At 41.3% G+C, this 15320-nt stretch overlaps 1 protein-coding gene across 11 annotated transcripts in view; it reads right to left on the bottom strand.

The window, feature by feature from the left end:
• The window catches only part of PRRC2C (proline rich coiled-coil 2C), a 95817-nt gene extending 83732 nt beyond the window's left edge, over positions 1-12085 (bottom strand). For 9 of the 11 annotated variants that reach the window (XM_060643501.3, XM_060643507.3, XM_060643503.3 and 6 more), the window contains exon 1: positions 11857-12084. The gene's annotated coding sequence lies outside the window, so the exon portion shown is untranslated. Of the gene's footprint in view, positions 1-11856 lie in introns of all 11 variants that reach the window. The other 2 variants (XM_060643506.3, XM_060643511.3) reach the window with 1 other exon arrangement.
• Positions 12086-15320: the final 3235 nt, after the last annotated feature.

Raw genomic sequence — 15320 nt, 5'->3', positions numbered from 1 at the left:
ATAAGTAATAGTCAGGTATCACATACAAATATAAAAAGTAAACAGATTCTATATAAACTAATTTCTTTGGTCTCTATGACTGACAGTTTTGTCTCTCTTTTTCCTATTTCCCTACATAAATGGTAACATGCTTTTGCCATCTCTCTTTACCAGCTCTCTCTATGCGCTTTCCCGCTGGCCATCTCATCTACTGTTCACTGCTTCGGTAAGGATAATTACCAAAACTCTCCTTCAAACTACAATCTTTAGTGGGAGCCTGGCTGGCTCAGTTGGTGGATGGAGTGTGGCAACTCTTGATCTTGGGCTTCTAAGTTTGATCACCACACTGAGTGTAGAGATTACTTAAAAATTACAAAACAGGGGCGCCTGGGTGGCTCAGTCGTTTGGGCGACCGACTTCGGCCCAGGTCATGATCTCACGGTTCATGAGTTCGAGCCCCGCGTCGGGCTCTGTGCAGACAGCGCAGAGCCTGGAGCCTGCTTCCGATTCTGTGTCTCCCTCTCTCTGCACCTCCCCTGCTTGTGCTCGGTCTCTCTCTGTCTCTCAAAAAATAAATAAGTGCTAAAAAAAATTATTTTTAAAAATTACAAAACAAACTACAATCTGCACGCACACATTTTTAATTGTAGAACAAATGTCTTTACTTAAGTTTCTTGACAGAACTACAACTCAAAATGCTTGATTCCCCTGTTCAGTAATACAAATATTTACCCAGCGCCTACTGTACCACTATTAGGCACTACTAGGAACAAATGAAAAAGGCATGGTGTCCTCATCAACTGAGTGGAGATAACAGGAAACGTAAGAGGGTTGGAAAAGGCTTCCAAAGAACTGGGAGCGAAGAAAGACAACCAGGCAAACGATGCAGTGACAATCAGTGCTGACACCCCAGGAGAAGCTGGCAACTGGGGCTATAGAATGGTCTTCCCAAGCCTGAGCAGTTTGAAGACTCTCATTATTAATGTCCAGCAGCACATCCAGGAGTGGGAAGTGGAGGGAAACACACAGCAGCTGGAATGAAAAGGAACTAGAGCTGTGCCAGACACGTGTAAAGAAAAGCAAGGGAAAGGAAGACGCTGCCAGGAAAATGGTTAGAGTAACATTTCACGGAAGTCTAAGCCAGAGAGTTTGAAGTAGAAGGTGGAAGAGGATAAGGAGGAAAGCAGAAGGAAATGCCAATTTTAACGACTGATTAAAAGCCCCCCAAAGAGTAATTATTAAGTGCTGAATCAAGCTTACAAGCATTGCTTTGTTCATTTAATAAAAACAAGAGGAGAAAATGTACTACCTGAATGAGAAAGCATAAGAGCTTGTGATTGGAATTTAAGGTTTCAGGTGATGACAGGATTTAGAACAGCAAATAATCAGGGAATAGGAATGAAGGAATACAGAATTCTTCATGCTACTTTTACAACTTTTCTGTGAGATTAAAATTATTCCAAAAGAAAAAAGGGAAAACAAAAAAGCTCATCTGCTCTCCCAAATACGTTCTTCTCCCCAACTTCACATAACCACTTTCCCTGACCTCTAGATTTAAAACCTTGAGTAATCGGGGCACCTGGGTGGCTCAGCTGGTTAAGCATCCGACTTCAGCTCAGATCATGATCTCGAAGTTCGTGAATTCGAGCTCCAAGTTGAGCTCTATGCTAACAGCTTGGAGCTTGGAGCTTGGAGCTTGGAGCCTGGAGCCCGCTTCAATTCCTCTGTCTCTCTGCCCCTCCCCCTCACGCTCTGTGAGTCTGTCTCTCAAAAAGAAATAAACATTAAAAAAAAAAAACCTGAGCAATCTTTCATATTTACATCTCCCACTTCTAACACGAAGAGGGATGTTAAGTTCTAGATGTTCTAATGTAGCAATGTCTCTTGAAGCCTTTTTTTTTTTTTAATCTGAGCTCTAGAGATGTAAAAACACCAAATTGGGAGTAAGAGCTCAGAGCTCAAGTTACCAAAATTTATCAATGAAGAAACAACTTTAAACAAGTAAAAATAACCTACCCAAAACTCCTAGATGGGGAGAGATAGGGCCAAGATTAAGTCGAAGCTTGACGCCAAAAGCCAATGCCCAAGATAACCTCACCACGTGAGAATCCTAATTCAATTTTCATTATAACAGAGATAAACATCAAACCTTTAAAATGTAATGATAAATGTTATTTTAGGCTAAGAGATTCTAAAGACTCAAGTTTTTATTTTCAAATTTACTCCATTACAGTACAGAATAAAATATCAAGGACAAAAAATTATAGTAACAAAATACAGTAATAACTATCAACAAACACATTCCATCTGTTATAAAAATGTCATTTTGAAGTATAATAACATAACGTAAAAAGTCTAAGAATCAGTGTACAAAAGATCGTAAATAAGGGAGGGGCACTCTGTACAGAATTGTTTCCCCTCTCAGAATTCTTACATTGAAGCCCTAACTCCCAACTTGACAGATGGTATGTGGAGATACAGGGCCTGTGGGAGATAATCAGGGTTAGCTGAGGTGATGAGGGTGGGGCCTCGTAACGGAATTAAGCTCTTCCAGGAGGAGACACCAAGGCACTCGCCCAGCCACATGGAGACACAGCTAGAAGGCGGCTGTGTGTGGGGCAGGAAGGGAGACCTCGTCAGAGCCTGATTATGCTTGGTCTTCAGCCTCCAGAACTGTGATAAATTCCTGTTAAGCCATCTAGTCTATGGTATTTTCTCATGGCAGCTGGAGCTGACAAAGACGGGATGTATTAACTCCAGAAGACAGCATTCTGTCTATAAAATTTTAAACTAGATTTTCCACTTAAAATAAAAGGGTCTTGCTCTGGGTAAGAGGTTGAACTAGTCAACCTCTAAGTTCACTTCCATCTCCAATGGTTATAACCACTTAGTGATCCTAAAGTTAGAGTGACATCAAATATTTTTAAGATCACATTTGCAGCTATCATAGAAAAGCTAAGAATACTACCATATGTTGAGTGCCTCTACTACAAATAGCACTACAGCATTAAAAATTGTCATTTTTAAAACAAAGTGTAATATAAATAAATCTGTTGGGAATTCTAATCAGAATGGTAGAAGGGCTGAGGCTGTTCTTAGAAACTGAAACACGTGAATTAAGTTTCTAGAGCAGAATACCCTAAGAATTAGAAAAGATACGCAGCTATTGAATCTTCTGTACCACAAATTACTGTTCTAGCAAAGTTATATATCTGCACATCTACCATTTACTCAATGAAGTGATTCCCAGATCACTCTTTCTGACAACTTATAATATTTTTAAAGTGCTCATATCACAAAACTACTTCTCTTAAAACTGATTTGGTTAAAAAACAAAACTGATTTGGTTTAAATCCCAACTCCAACATTTGGTAGCTAGGTGTTTTCATAGCATAACTGTGGCATATGCATATTACTGGATAAGCATTTCCCTAGTCATTAAATATAATTCTGAACTTTATTTCCTCATCTGTGGGCTATATCCTCTATAGTCTACTGTGAGATTTAATTACCAAAGTGTGTATAAAGCTCTGAAAATGGTGTCTGGCACTTAATAAATGGGTAACGGTGTTTGCAAAACTTACACATTACAAATAAAAACCAAAGCATAAAAGCTTCTTAATTAACTTTTTTGCAAGCAAGTCTGTTGGATGTTAAGGAGAAAAAGAGAAGCATTCTCTTAAAGATGTTCATTTGACATCATGAACTATCCTAAACTTCAACGAAATGGCACCATAAGGGTTGAAATTTCAAGTTTAAATTTGTAAGTGTAGAGAACCAGTTAGCATCCCTCCCTGCCAAGCACTGGCTCCACTCCTCCACCATTAAAACGTGTATCTTGAGACATGGAAGCCTACACATCTCTCTTTCTCCTACTAACTTTATTCTTCCCATGTTTCCAATCTGTCATAAATATAACTACACAATAAAAAAATTTTCTGGTCAGGAAACCAAGCAATCAGCACTTGTAGGCCATTACTGACTTTTCTGTTCCTCTTCTTCTCTTTCTCCCTTCCTTCCTCCCTCTCTTCCTTTCTTTAAAATCTCTACACCTATCGTGGGGCTCCGATTCATAACCCCATGTATTAAGAGTCACATGCTCTTCCAACTGAGGCAGCTGGAGGTGCCTAATTCTTAATCCTTATTCAACAGCTCTTTCTTCAGCAGGAGAGATACTTTCTCTCCCCCCAATATCCAAAGAGTCCAAAGACTCTGGATCTAGGGTTGGGAGATATTTCATCTTTCTACATTCTGTATCCTAATTCTTGATGCAAGCTACATGGCTTCACACATATTTAAACTCACAGAGTGGTACACCAAAAGATCCAATTTTTATCTGAATTTCAAAAACTCATACAACAATATAACCAACCTCTACTCTGCCAAAAGCCTCATTTCAATAACACCTCTTTCCTTTGAAAACAAAATTTCTCAGGGCACTTGGGTGGCTCAGTTGGTTAAGCGTCTGACTTCTGCTCAGGTCATGATCTCAAGGTTCATGAGTTCAAGCCTTGTGTCGGGCTCTGCACTGACAGCTCAGAGCCTGGAGCCTGTTTCTGATTCTGTGTCTCCCTCTCTCTCCTTCTCCTACTCGTGCTCATGCTTGGTCTAAATAAATAAATAAATAAGCAAACATTAATAAAATTTTAAAATTTTAAAGTAAATGGACTCTTTCATCTTCCTAACCTTCAGAAGTTAATTTTATACCTCCTACATTGTGGCTTCTTCAGTTAAAATCCACATATATAGTCTGTTTCCCAGTTAATGGAAACATTTAATAAGCTACAATACTCACCTTTAAAATACACTGGATAAAGTGGATGAGTACTTGCCCAACTACTTAACCCATCTTAAAAAGTTCTAAGCTTTTTGTTCCTTGGTGACCATTTCTCTAGTCTCCCGATTGTTTTTTATTCTGTTCCAAATGTATCCTGAATAGATCTCCCTAGGAACTTTTCAGAGCATCCACTGGCCTCCACTGGGCCTTTGTGCAAATAGAAAAACATATGCTTCTGGGGAGAAACAGGTACTCCTCTGGGTGAGGTGGTGATGCACGGGGAGAGAGGGGAGAAGTGAAAGCACGATTACCCCAGGGAGGCCTAGCCAGAACACAGGACTCTGAAAGCAGAGCCTGGAGCAGATTTCAGTCCTTGTTGTCTCCTTCAGCCCAGCACATTTGTGCAGTGCACAAACGGCACAACCACATAAAGCAGCCCTACACTTTCAGATCATTCACTAGGAAAGAGGGAAGGAAAATCAGTTATTAACTTCTCTAGCCACCCATTCTCCAGCTACATATGCATCCATCCTTTACCTTGCACACTCAAATATTTGGAGGGGATCTCTCAACATCAGAAAACCTATCCTCCCTTTACCTTTTTTAACTTTCCATTTTTCGTGGTTCTCTTTTCTGTTTAAGTATGGTGAATGCTCATGAAATATCAAAGAATATTAAATTCAAAAGACACGTGGAAACACATTTAATATGATCTTTGCAACAATCCTCTGAGATAGGTGAAATGGAGATTTTCTTTATTTCACAGATGAATAGACAGGTTTCCCCTGCTATCAGAGAGCAAAGCTTTCCTCTGAAACCTTGCGTAAGCTGAAATGGCTACAGCAAAGAAACAATTACCATTAACTCATAAGGAAAAATTTTTGTAGCATTCCCAGACCCAACAAATAACCTCTCTTAGGCTTTTCTGATCCCTTAGGAGCCATCTTGCTAACAAATTCACACACACACACAAAAATAAAGTACAGATGTTCACAAACACAGTTCAAAGCCATGTCCCGATGCTATGTAGTTCCCGAAGGACATTGGTGGCATCACTCTCACTGCCTCTATAATGGCTCACCACTGAATGCTATTGTCACTTTTTGCTTTCTGTAAAAGTGAAAATCTTCTTCAGAATTCTTTCAGGGTGCCTGGGTGGCCCAGTCGGTTAAGCGTCCAACCTCGGCTCAGGTCATGATCTCACAGCTCATAGTGAGTTTGAGCCCCGCAACGGGCTCTGTGCTGACAGCTCAGAGCCTGGAGCATACTTTAGATTCTGTGTCCCCCTCTCTCTCTGACCCCACCCCCCCCCACCCCCCCGCTTCTGCTCTGTCTCTCTCAAAAATAAAAAAAAATTAAAAAAAGTTCTTCCGGTTAGCAAAAGCGGGTACTAATGTATGTCTTTCATAAAAGCAAAGTGGGATAGTACAAACTTCCAAAAAGCGGGGAATACCTGTACCTAAAATTTGAAGAAGCCACGTTACTTGCCTCTCAAGTTAACAGCAGGCACAAAGGACAAAACATAGGTGACAAAAGGACTAAAACTAGGTGTTTTAACTCACAGTACAGAGCTCATATTGAGCATTCAAGTCACCTAAAAATCAAGAAGTCTCACTATTTATTCCTCCCTGCTTAACCTTTCACCCTCATTACTCGATCTAAATTCTTTTAGGGTCACCAAAGATCTCTCAGCCAAATCCAAAGGCCACTTATATTTTTCTGAACTCTGCTCCATTTGGCTGTAATAATCCCCTTTTTTAGATTATTCTAAATCCACCCTGATTTCTGTGGTGACTTCCTCACTTATTCATTCTTGCCTTCCTTCTTTTCCCACAGATTGTCTTCCGTATCTTGCTACATTTCAGTCTTAAGCAAATACCTCCACTTTGCAGTTTATAATGGAAATGGCTGCCCCAAGTACATAGTCAAGGCTCTAATTTAGATCTCTTCTCCTGTAATGCTGCCATTCCCTGTGATGAATCCATTCCATCCTAGACTTTCATCACTTCTCGCCTTCATTAATTCTAATTGTTGCCTAATCCTATCCAGCATTCATTTCTTGTTTTTTTTTTTTTTTGTTTTTTTTTTTTTTAAGATTTTTAAGTATTCTCTACACCCAACATGGGGCTCAAACTCACAACCCCGATCAAGAACTGCAAGCTCTACCAACTGAGCCAGCCAGGCTCAGTTTTGTGGTTATGTCCTAAACAGTGGAATACAAGACTACTAATGGTGTATTAGATGATTTTAAATGGTCCGTAGAGGAATATTTAAAATTATGTTTATTTGGGGGCACCCGGGTGGCTCAGTCAGTTAGGCATCTGCCTCTTGATTTCAGCTCATGTCATGATCTCACAGTTCATGAAATCAACCCGAGTTGGGCTCCGTGCTCAATGTGGGGCCTGCTTGGGGTTCTCTCTCTCCACCCCTCCCCTGCTCCCCACTTGTTCTCGTTCTCAAAATAAATAAATAAACATTAAAAATAAATAAAAATAAACTTTAAAAAATGTTTATTTTGAAACATGTTGAAGGGGGGAAAAACTAACACCAAGTAATCATGTATATTCTTTTAAATTCACTTATTTAGGGGTGCCTGGGTGGCTCAGCTGGATGAGCATCCAACTTCGGCTCAGGTCATGATCTCAGTTTGTGAGTCTGAGCCCCGCATTGGGCTCTCTGCTGTCAGCACAGAGCCTGCTTGGGATCCTGTCCCCTTCTCTTTCAGCCCCTCCCCTGCTCACTCTGTTTCTCTCAAAATAAGTGCACCTAAAAAAATAAATTCACTTATTTAAAAGACAGTAACTTGAATTAAAGAAAATATTAAAATAGAAGGTTTGAAGATCTTAAAAGACATGAATGTCTTAAGGTTGGGAAATACTGGCCACTGGGGAATCCATGTTGTATGGAAGTTACACGTTGTATGGAAGCTCTGGGTCAATGATTCAAATCCCATATACTAAGTAACTTTGAAAGAATTACTTAAACTTCTTTAAATCCCAGTTTACTAGTTGTGTAACAAGGACAAAATAATCTACCTCCTAGGCTTACTGTATAGATCGAAAAAGATAATCTACAAAATTACCTTAGCTCAGTGCTTGGCATGGAAAGTGCTCAACAAATATCAATAATTGCAATTATTCTTTTTTTTTTAATTTCTTTTTTAGTATTTTGTTTTTTGTTTTTTGTTGTTTTTTTTTTAGAGAGAGTGCAAGTGGAGGAGGAGCAAAGAGAGAGGTAGACACAGAATCTGAAGCAGGCTCCATCCAGGCTCTGAGCTGTCTACACAGGGCCCAACATGGGGCTCAAACTCACGAACAGTGAGATCATGACCTGAGCTGAAGTTGGACGCTCAACAGACTGAGCCACCCAGGCGCCCCAGTAATTGCAATTATTCTTCATCTCTCTTGGCCATCATGCCTTCACTTGTAATCAACTAGGCACCTGATCTATATTATAGACAATGTTCATATATGGATTTTCTGCCCCAAATTTCCCTTTTCTGCTTGTATGTCTTTATTTTTATCTTCTGGTATAAATCCAAAGATCACATGTCAACTTTTAACATTAATCCTTAAAACTGTGAGCATCTTGGCAGTAGGAACCAAAAGCCATATTCCTCTGACTCACTATGCCTTACAAAATTAAAAGAATCTTTAACGTTTGTTGAATCAATCTAAATTTTAGAAAGGAAAATCGGATGCAAACAAATCTCACAACGCACAGTACATAAACATAAGCTATGTGAAAGCATCTTATGCTATTCTCATGGAGAGGTGGGCAGGGTGGGGGGAGGGTATGACAGGGTATTATTTTGCTCTACTAAGATATCTGTCAGTTGAATCTTAGTTGGTGGGTCTAGTCTTCTATTTTCTAATCTCATTCACTCAATAATAAAACCTAGGTATATGCCAACCACCATACAAGGTGTGGAAGATATGGAAACAGTCTAGTAAAGGAAAACACACTAATATTGGAACACAGGTAAAAAGAAAATGACTACATAATATGCTATGTAAATAATACCCAAGTGGTTTTTTTTATACTAGATGTGCTCCACAAATGTTAACTACATCCCATCCTCCCTTAAGGCAGAGCACCTAGGGGTGAGAACATTACATCACATTGATGGTAATAATTTTATTGCTATCTTGTGTTGACTCTACGTATACTAACCATATAAAAGTTTTTGTCTGCCAACTAGACAACTGTTGAAATTCAGTAATTGTTTGATCTGATTTGCCGGCAAACATGTACACACACAGGCCCTAAAACATGACTGGCATTCTGTTAATCTAGAGCAAAATGACGACTAATGTAACTGGTGAAAAGATCAGTTTATATTTAACCTTTCTGGGACTGGGAAAAAACACTATAGAAAATACACTGAAGTTACCCTCTCGAGAATATTTTCACCCACAAAGATGTCCTGACTGACGCATCAAAGGCTTTATTGAGAAATTTAAAATGTTATGACTCAGAAAACTAACATTAATTCTCAAGCTTCTAAACAACAGTTAACAGTTAACATAGACGGAGATAAGCTATCATTGCGTTACCCTATTCATAAACTGATTCTCACTTTGCTGAAAGTGTGTTAGTCATAACTCAGTGAGACACAACTTCTGGATCTCCTTCACTGTTAAGAACAGGCTTTTGTACCAATTTGTGTAACATTTTATCAATCATCAATCCTTGTCTTACACAAATTTGGCATAAACAGCATCTGAAACAGAAGTTACTCAACTGGCTTACAAATTGAAGTGGGGGGGGGGGGCAAAAGGAAACCACTTGGAGGGAGAGGGGGATATAATATAATCTTCAAAGACATTTTACCAATACGGGTGGTGGGGTGGCATTAAGGGTAAGGGAGGGAATGAGTCAGAACTTCTGTATTTTCAGCTGTGCTCAACATACTGAACCCAGGGTTACTGACTGTAGAGCATGAAGAAATCTTTAAGAACAAAATCTAGCACGGAAGTGTAAAAAGAAAGAAAAACTATTTAAATATGCAAAGAATATATACTCCATTCTAAGAATACACAGCTTACTTGCTGTTTATGGCAATATTCTGCCAGTCTACTATTAGTTGGCCTTTTACTGTATCCTGAGCACAGTAACAAGCCCTTTACACACATGATCTTTGTTAATCCTGCAGCAAACCTTAGAGGGAAGTACTATTATCATCACCTCCATTTTACAGATGAGGAAATATTCTACCAACAGTATAGGCCAGATCTCAAAATTTAAAGATGATGTCATACTACCTAGTCAAGGGTTTTAACCAACTGGCCTCTACTAGAAAAGGGGAGAAAAATTAGCTTCTATCCCATCCCCAAAGTAGTTACAACCATTTTTTTTAACCTTGCAACACTTTCACCATTGTGTGCAACAATGTTTCTATACTGAAATCAAGCAAAAGAAAAAACTAGGTTAACAATGCTACATCTTCAGTTAACCACAGTTCCTAAAATTACAAGAAACAGGGAGGCAGTTTGATGGCCTTACAGCATCCCCTTTCGATTTAGACAGTCTGGGTTTGAATCTCTACCGCAACACGGTAACTGCCTGTGACCTTGGTCACATTAATATCTCTCATTTTATCTCATCTGTAAAATGGGGATGATAATAAGAGCACCTCCCTCAAGTACCGGCTGTAAGATGAGAAAAGATAATGTACGTAAAGAGCTCGTTACTGTGCTCAGACACAGTAAAAGGTCAACTAATGGTGGAGGGAAAACAGCCACATATGTAAGCTCACCAAACCAAAATATACAAGTAAAAAGCCTGCATTCTGACAAGCCCACTATAAAAAATCAAATTATTATTTGACCACACGCCAAAGACAAAATTCAAAGTCAATCCATTCCTAATTTTCTTAGAGGATCAATGCATTTGAGGTGGGCCAGAAACGATGCTGCAGTGCATCTGACACACACCTAAAAATGGCTCCAGTCGGAGTAGCATCTTAATCACCACCAGAGGAGGTTAAATCTACTTTTTAACAAATGCTGGAGTTAGGCTCGGTGGGCGCTTAAGTATCACGCCATCGTGTTTATTTGCAGGAGGAAGCTATCAAGCACTGGATGAAGAATCCTGATTTTTCTGGTGCATTCCAAAGGAAAACCTTCCAGCACAGCCGCCTACCGTACAATTCCAAGGCCCCTAGCGAGGTATGAATCTACGAGCCTACGCTGAAGAGCAGCCAATGCAGAAATCCGGGCGGCTTCGGGAGCCAGCAAACATCAGGCATGTTGGAAATCTCAAACAAATCTCAAATCAAGTCAAAACAAATATGCATCCCTTTAAAGGAACTAGACGCATTCCTCTCGGGCAAAGGAACAATTTATCAGTGTTCCCATTGGTCCCCATGCCCTTTTCTGCAAGTCCTGAAGTGGGGCCTTTACCGTAACACCAATAACAGTAACGCTATCTCAAAGAGAGAGAGCTGCAGAGTGGGATTCACTACGCAGGTCAGGGGATGGCGAGGCCTGGGGAACGAAATGACTACCAAACCGTCGTCTGGAGTTGGGGCTGCACGTCCCTAGCGGAAGTAGGGTTGGTCCAGATTCCCCCAAGCGCCTCTCACCGAGTCAGGTCTTTAGCCCGGTCTCTCTCACACAGTGCTCGCTGCAAATTCCACCCTAACTACACACGGAAAAGTAGTAGGCAGTAAAGGCCCCAGATGAGCCCTTGAGCTGTCTGGGGGACGCTTCCCACACATTAGGAAAAAAGCCATTATCCCAAGGACGGGAACCCCCTTCGTTTAGCCGGCTATGCGACTAATCCCCCCGCGGGGCCTGAGCGGGGACCGGGTGGGAGAGAGACCGACGGCTCCGGAACTCCCGCTGCAGACCACATGGGGCGGGTCTGACTCCGGTTTCCCGCTCCCCGACCAGGAGGCCGAGACTTCCCCCAGACACAGACATGATGAGAACCAAAGAGAAAGCGGGGGATGGCTCGACCCAAGGCCGTCTCCCAGCGGCTCCCCAGTCTCTGCCCGCCAGGGCCGGGGTGCGCTCCCACGCCCCAGGCGGCCCCCCGCCAGCCCACCCCGATGGGGCCCGCTTTGATCACAGCTCCTACGCCCTCGCTTTCCTTACCGGCCAGGGCGAGTGTCAAGCGGAGTGTGTCTGCGCACTTCGAGAGTCTCTGCCGCGCTCTGATCGAGGGAAGGGGAAGGGGAGGCGAGGGGTGGGGGGGATGGAAGGACCACCCGACCGGGGAAGCCGAAGCTGCGGGTGGACAAACCGCCAAAGCACTTTCGCTGCTTCCCGAGAGGGAGAGAGCGAGCGAGAAAAAGAAGCAAGATGGCGGCTAGCCAGCCCCTACGTACTACGTCATGCCGCGGCGTACGTAAGGCACATCTCCGCAAGGCCGCCCTCCGGCGCAGAGACGGCCCGATCACGTGAGGCCTCCGTGGCGGCCCAACCCCGGCGGAAGGCGACGGCGCCTCCTGCTGGAAGGAGGGAGTTCCTGCAATCGGGGTTCCCGCCGCGGGGTAAGGATTTGCAGGAGCTCTCTCCAGGAATTCTGGAAGAGGCCACGATTGTGCACTGATAGGCCTCAGGGAAGGCAGCACTCTTGTAAGTGGTGGATGGGTGTGTGAATTGGTTCAACCGACAGTCTGGCGCTACGTATCAACAGTACGTTATGCATAATCTTTAACCTTGGTGTTCGACAGTATCTTGATATTTTCCAGAAATATGAGTACACAGTATTCATAATACCAAAAGCTGTCCGTTGACAAGAGATAAATAAATGCATTATGATACATCCATATAATGGACTATTCTGAAGCCATTAAATTCAGATTAATACTTAATGATCAGGGAAATGCTTATGCCCTAATATATTTATGCCGTAACTATGCTAGAAACACACACACATACACATATTCATTGAAAAGAATAAAAAATGTACTCTGGATGTTAATAATGGTAATGTGAACAATAGTTTTCTTAGGGCATTCAGATTTTTAAAAAAGATTTTATGTATGCCTTTCTATAATTTCCATATTTTATCATCACAAATCAGTTTTAATGTGTAATGAAAACTTTGTGAGTCATAATATTGTTATGAGACACAAATGATAAATATGTGCACACATATAGTGTATATAGTGTGTGTGTAACTGTATATGGTATTGTGTTAATTTAAGTTTCATAAAGCATTACATATTTTTTTAGGTTTTAGAGTAAAACAAAAACATGTTTTGCTAAGTGCTATGTCATATGGGTAAGTTACTTAATATCTCTTTGATTCAGTTTTCTCATGTGTAAAATGGAGGTAATACCTACTTCTATCTATGTCAACTATACTTCAATTAAAAAACACAATAAAATGTTTTAAAAATTAAAAAAAAATTTCTTCCACAAAAAATAAAAATACCTGCTTCTCAAGTTTGTGTTATTTACTCACCAAATATGTATTGAGCACCTACTGTCTATGCTAGGTACTGGGATATAAAGGTATAGAACAATTAAGACATTGGCCCTGGGGCACCTGGGTGGCTCGGTGGGTTAAGCGACCGATTCTTGATCTCAGCTCAGGTCTTGATCTCAGTATGGTGAGTTCAAGCCCTGTGTGGGCTCCTTGCTGGACATGAAGCCTACTTAAAAAAAATAAAAAATAAAAATAAAAAGACCTTGGTCCTAGGCAACAGTCTAGTGATACAGATCAAATCAAATAATAGGTTTGGATATGTACAACAAAAGAAACAAACAAGATATCAAGATAAAGAATAACCAGGAAGAAGGGCAGGGGGAATTTATTTTAGAAAGTGTGGTCCCTGAGTACTTTTCTGAAAAGGGGCCGCTGAAACTGGGACCTGAATGACAAGAAGAAGCAGTAATGCAAAGAGTAGATGGAAAAGTGCTCTGGACCAAGTGAACTGCAATTGCAAATGCCCTGATCTGGGAAAGAGTTTGGAATGTTCTAGAAACTAGGAGAGGTGTGTGTCTGGAACTTAGTTAAGAGAGTGACACAAACAAGATGAGACTGGAAGGAGAGTCGAAAGCCAGATTCAGAGGAAGCTAGGTTAGGGAGTTCAGAAAGAATGTCACCTAGGAGCAGTGAAAAGCCATTTGAAGGTTTTAAGAAAAGGAGCCACAGGATCTGATTTTACATTTTAAGGAGATCACCAGTAACTGCTGAATGAAGAGTGTGAAAAACAGATTGTGGGGAGGCAAGAAGGGAAGCAAGGAGCTCTACTAGTTAGTAATGAAGTAATTACAGTGGCGAAGAATGACAGTGGTCTGGACTAAGATGGAGGCTGTGAACTTGGAGAGAAGTAGACAGATTTGGCACATATTTTGGAGCAAAAATATACTCGCTTGTGGGAAACGATCACTTCTCCATGTAGGGAAAGAAGAAAAGAATCAATGACAACAGATTGATGGCTTGAGCAACTGGGTGAATGACAGCAGCATTTATAGAGATTATGGTGTTGGAAGAGGGGAGGAAAACCATTTGGCTGGTAGAGCAATATTAAAAAGAAAAACTGGGGCTGAGCCCAGGTAGCTCAGTCAGTTAAGTGTTCGACTCTTAATTTCAGTTCAGGTCAGGATCTCACGGTTTGTGGGTTGGAGCCCCAAATCAGGCTCCAGGTGGAGCTTGATCCCAGAGATTGTCCCCCTCTCTCTCTGCCCCTCCCCTGCTCGCATGTATGAGTGCATGCACATGCACATATGCACACACATGCTCTCTCTCTCTCTCTCTCGTTCAAAATAAATAAATAAACAAACAAATAAATAAATTTTTTAAAATTTAAAAAGAAAAATTGGAAAGGGGCACCTGGGTGGCTCAATCGGTTAAGCGTCCAACTTCAGCTCAGGTCATGATCTCACAGTTCATGAGTTCAGGCCCCGCATTGGGATCTGTGCTGACAGCTTGGAGCTCGGAGCCTGCTTTGGATTCTGTGTATCCCTCTCTCTCTGCCCCTCTGTCACTCTCACTCTCTCACACTCAAACATGAATAAACATTAAAGAAAGAAAGAAAGAAAGAAAGAAAGAAAGAGAAAGAAAGAAAGAAAGAAAAAGAAAGAAAGAAAAGGAAAGAAAGAAAGAGAAAGAAAGAAAGATTGGGAAAGATTAAATTTTGGACATATTAAATTTGAGGTGTCCATGTAATGTCCAACTGTGGATCAAATATGCAGTTGACACGCATATCTAGAGAGCTCAGGGGGGAAGTCAGCATCAGAGAGAGAGAGTTGAGTCTCACAGACGTGGGTTTCATACGTGTACACATGTATTTCATAGACATGTGTTTAAAGTGGTGGAAGCAAGCCAGATCCCCTAGGGAGAGAGTAGGGAAAGAAGGAAAAATGACCAGCTCTAAGGAACAGCAATATGTAAAGGTCAGGTGGAGGCGGAGAACTTAGAAAAGAAAACTGGGGAGAAGCCAGAGAACTGGAAAACCTGAAGATGATGATGTCACAGAAGCCAAGAGAGGAGAGGATTACAAGATGGCGTGAGCACTCACATATGTTAAATGCTGCTGAGAAGTCAACTCATAGGAAGAAGGAGCCAGAAGTCTCCACTGGGTTTGGCAACATGGAGGTTACTG

Source organism: Panthera onca, chromosome F1, assembly GCF_046562875.1.
Source record: "Panthera onca isolate mPanOnc1 chromosome F1, mPanOnc1 haplotype 2, whole genome shotgun sequence".
Taxonomy (NCBI): Eukaryota; Metazoa; Chordata; class Mammalia; order Carnivora; family Felidae; genus Panthera; species Panthera onca.
Note: the sequence above shows the minus strand (reverse complement) of the source record. Positions and strands in the feature narration are given on the sequence as shown.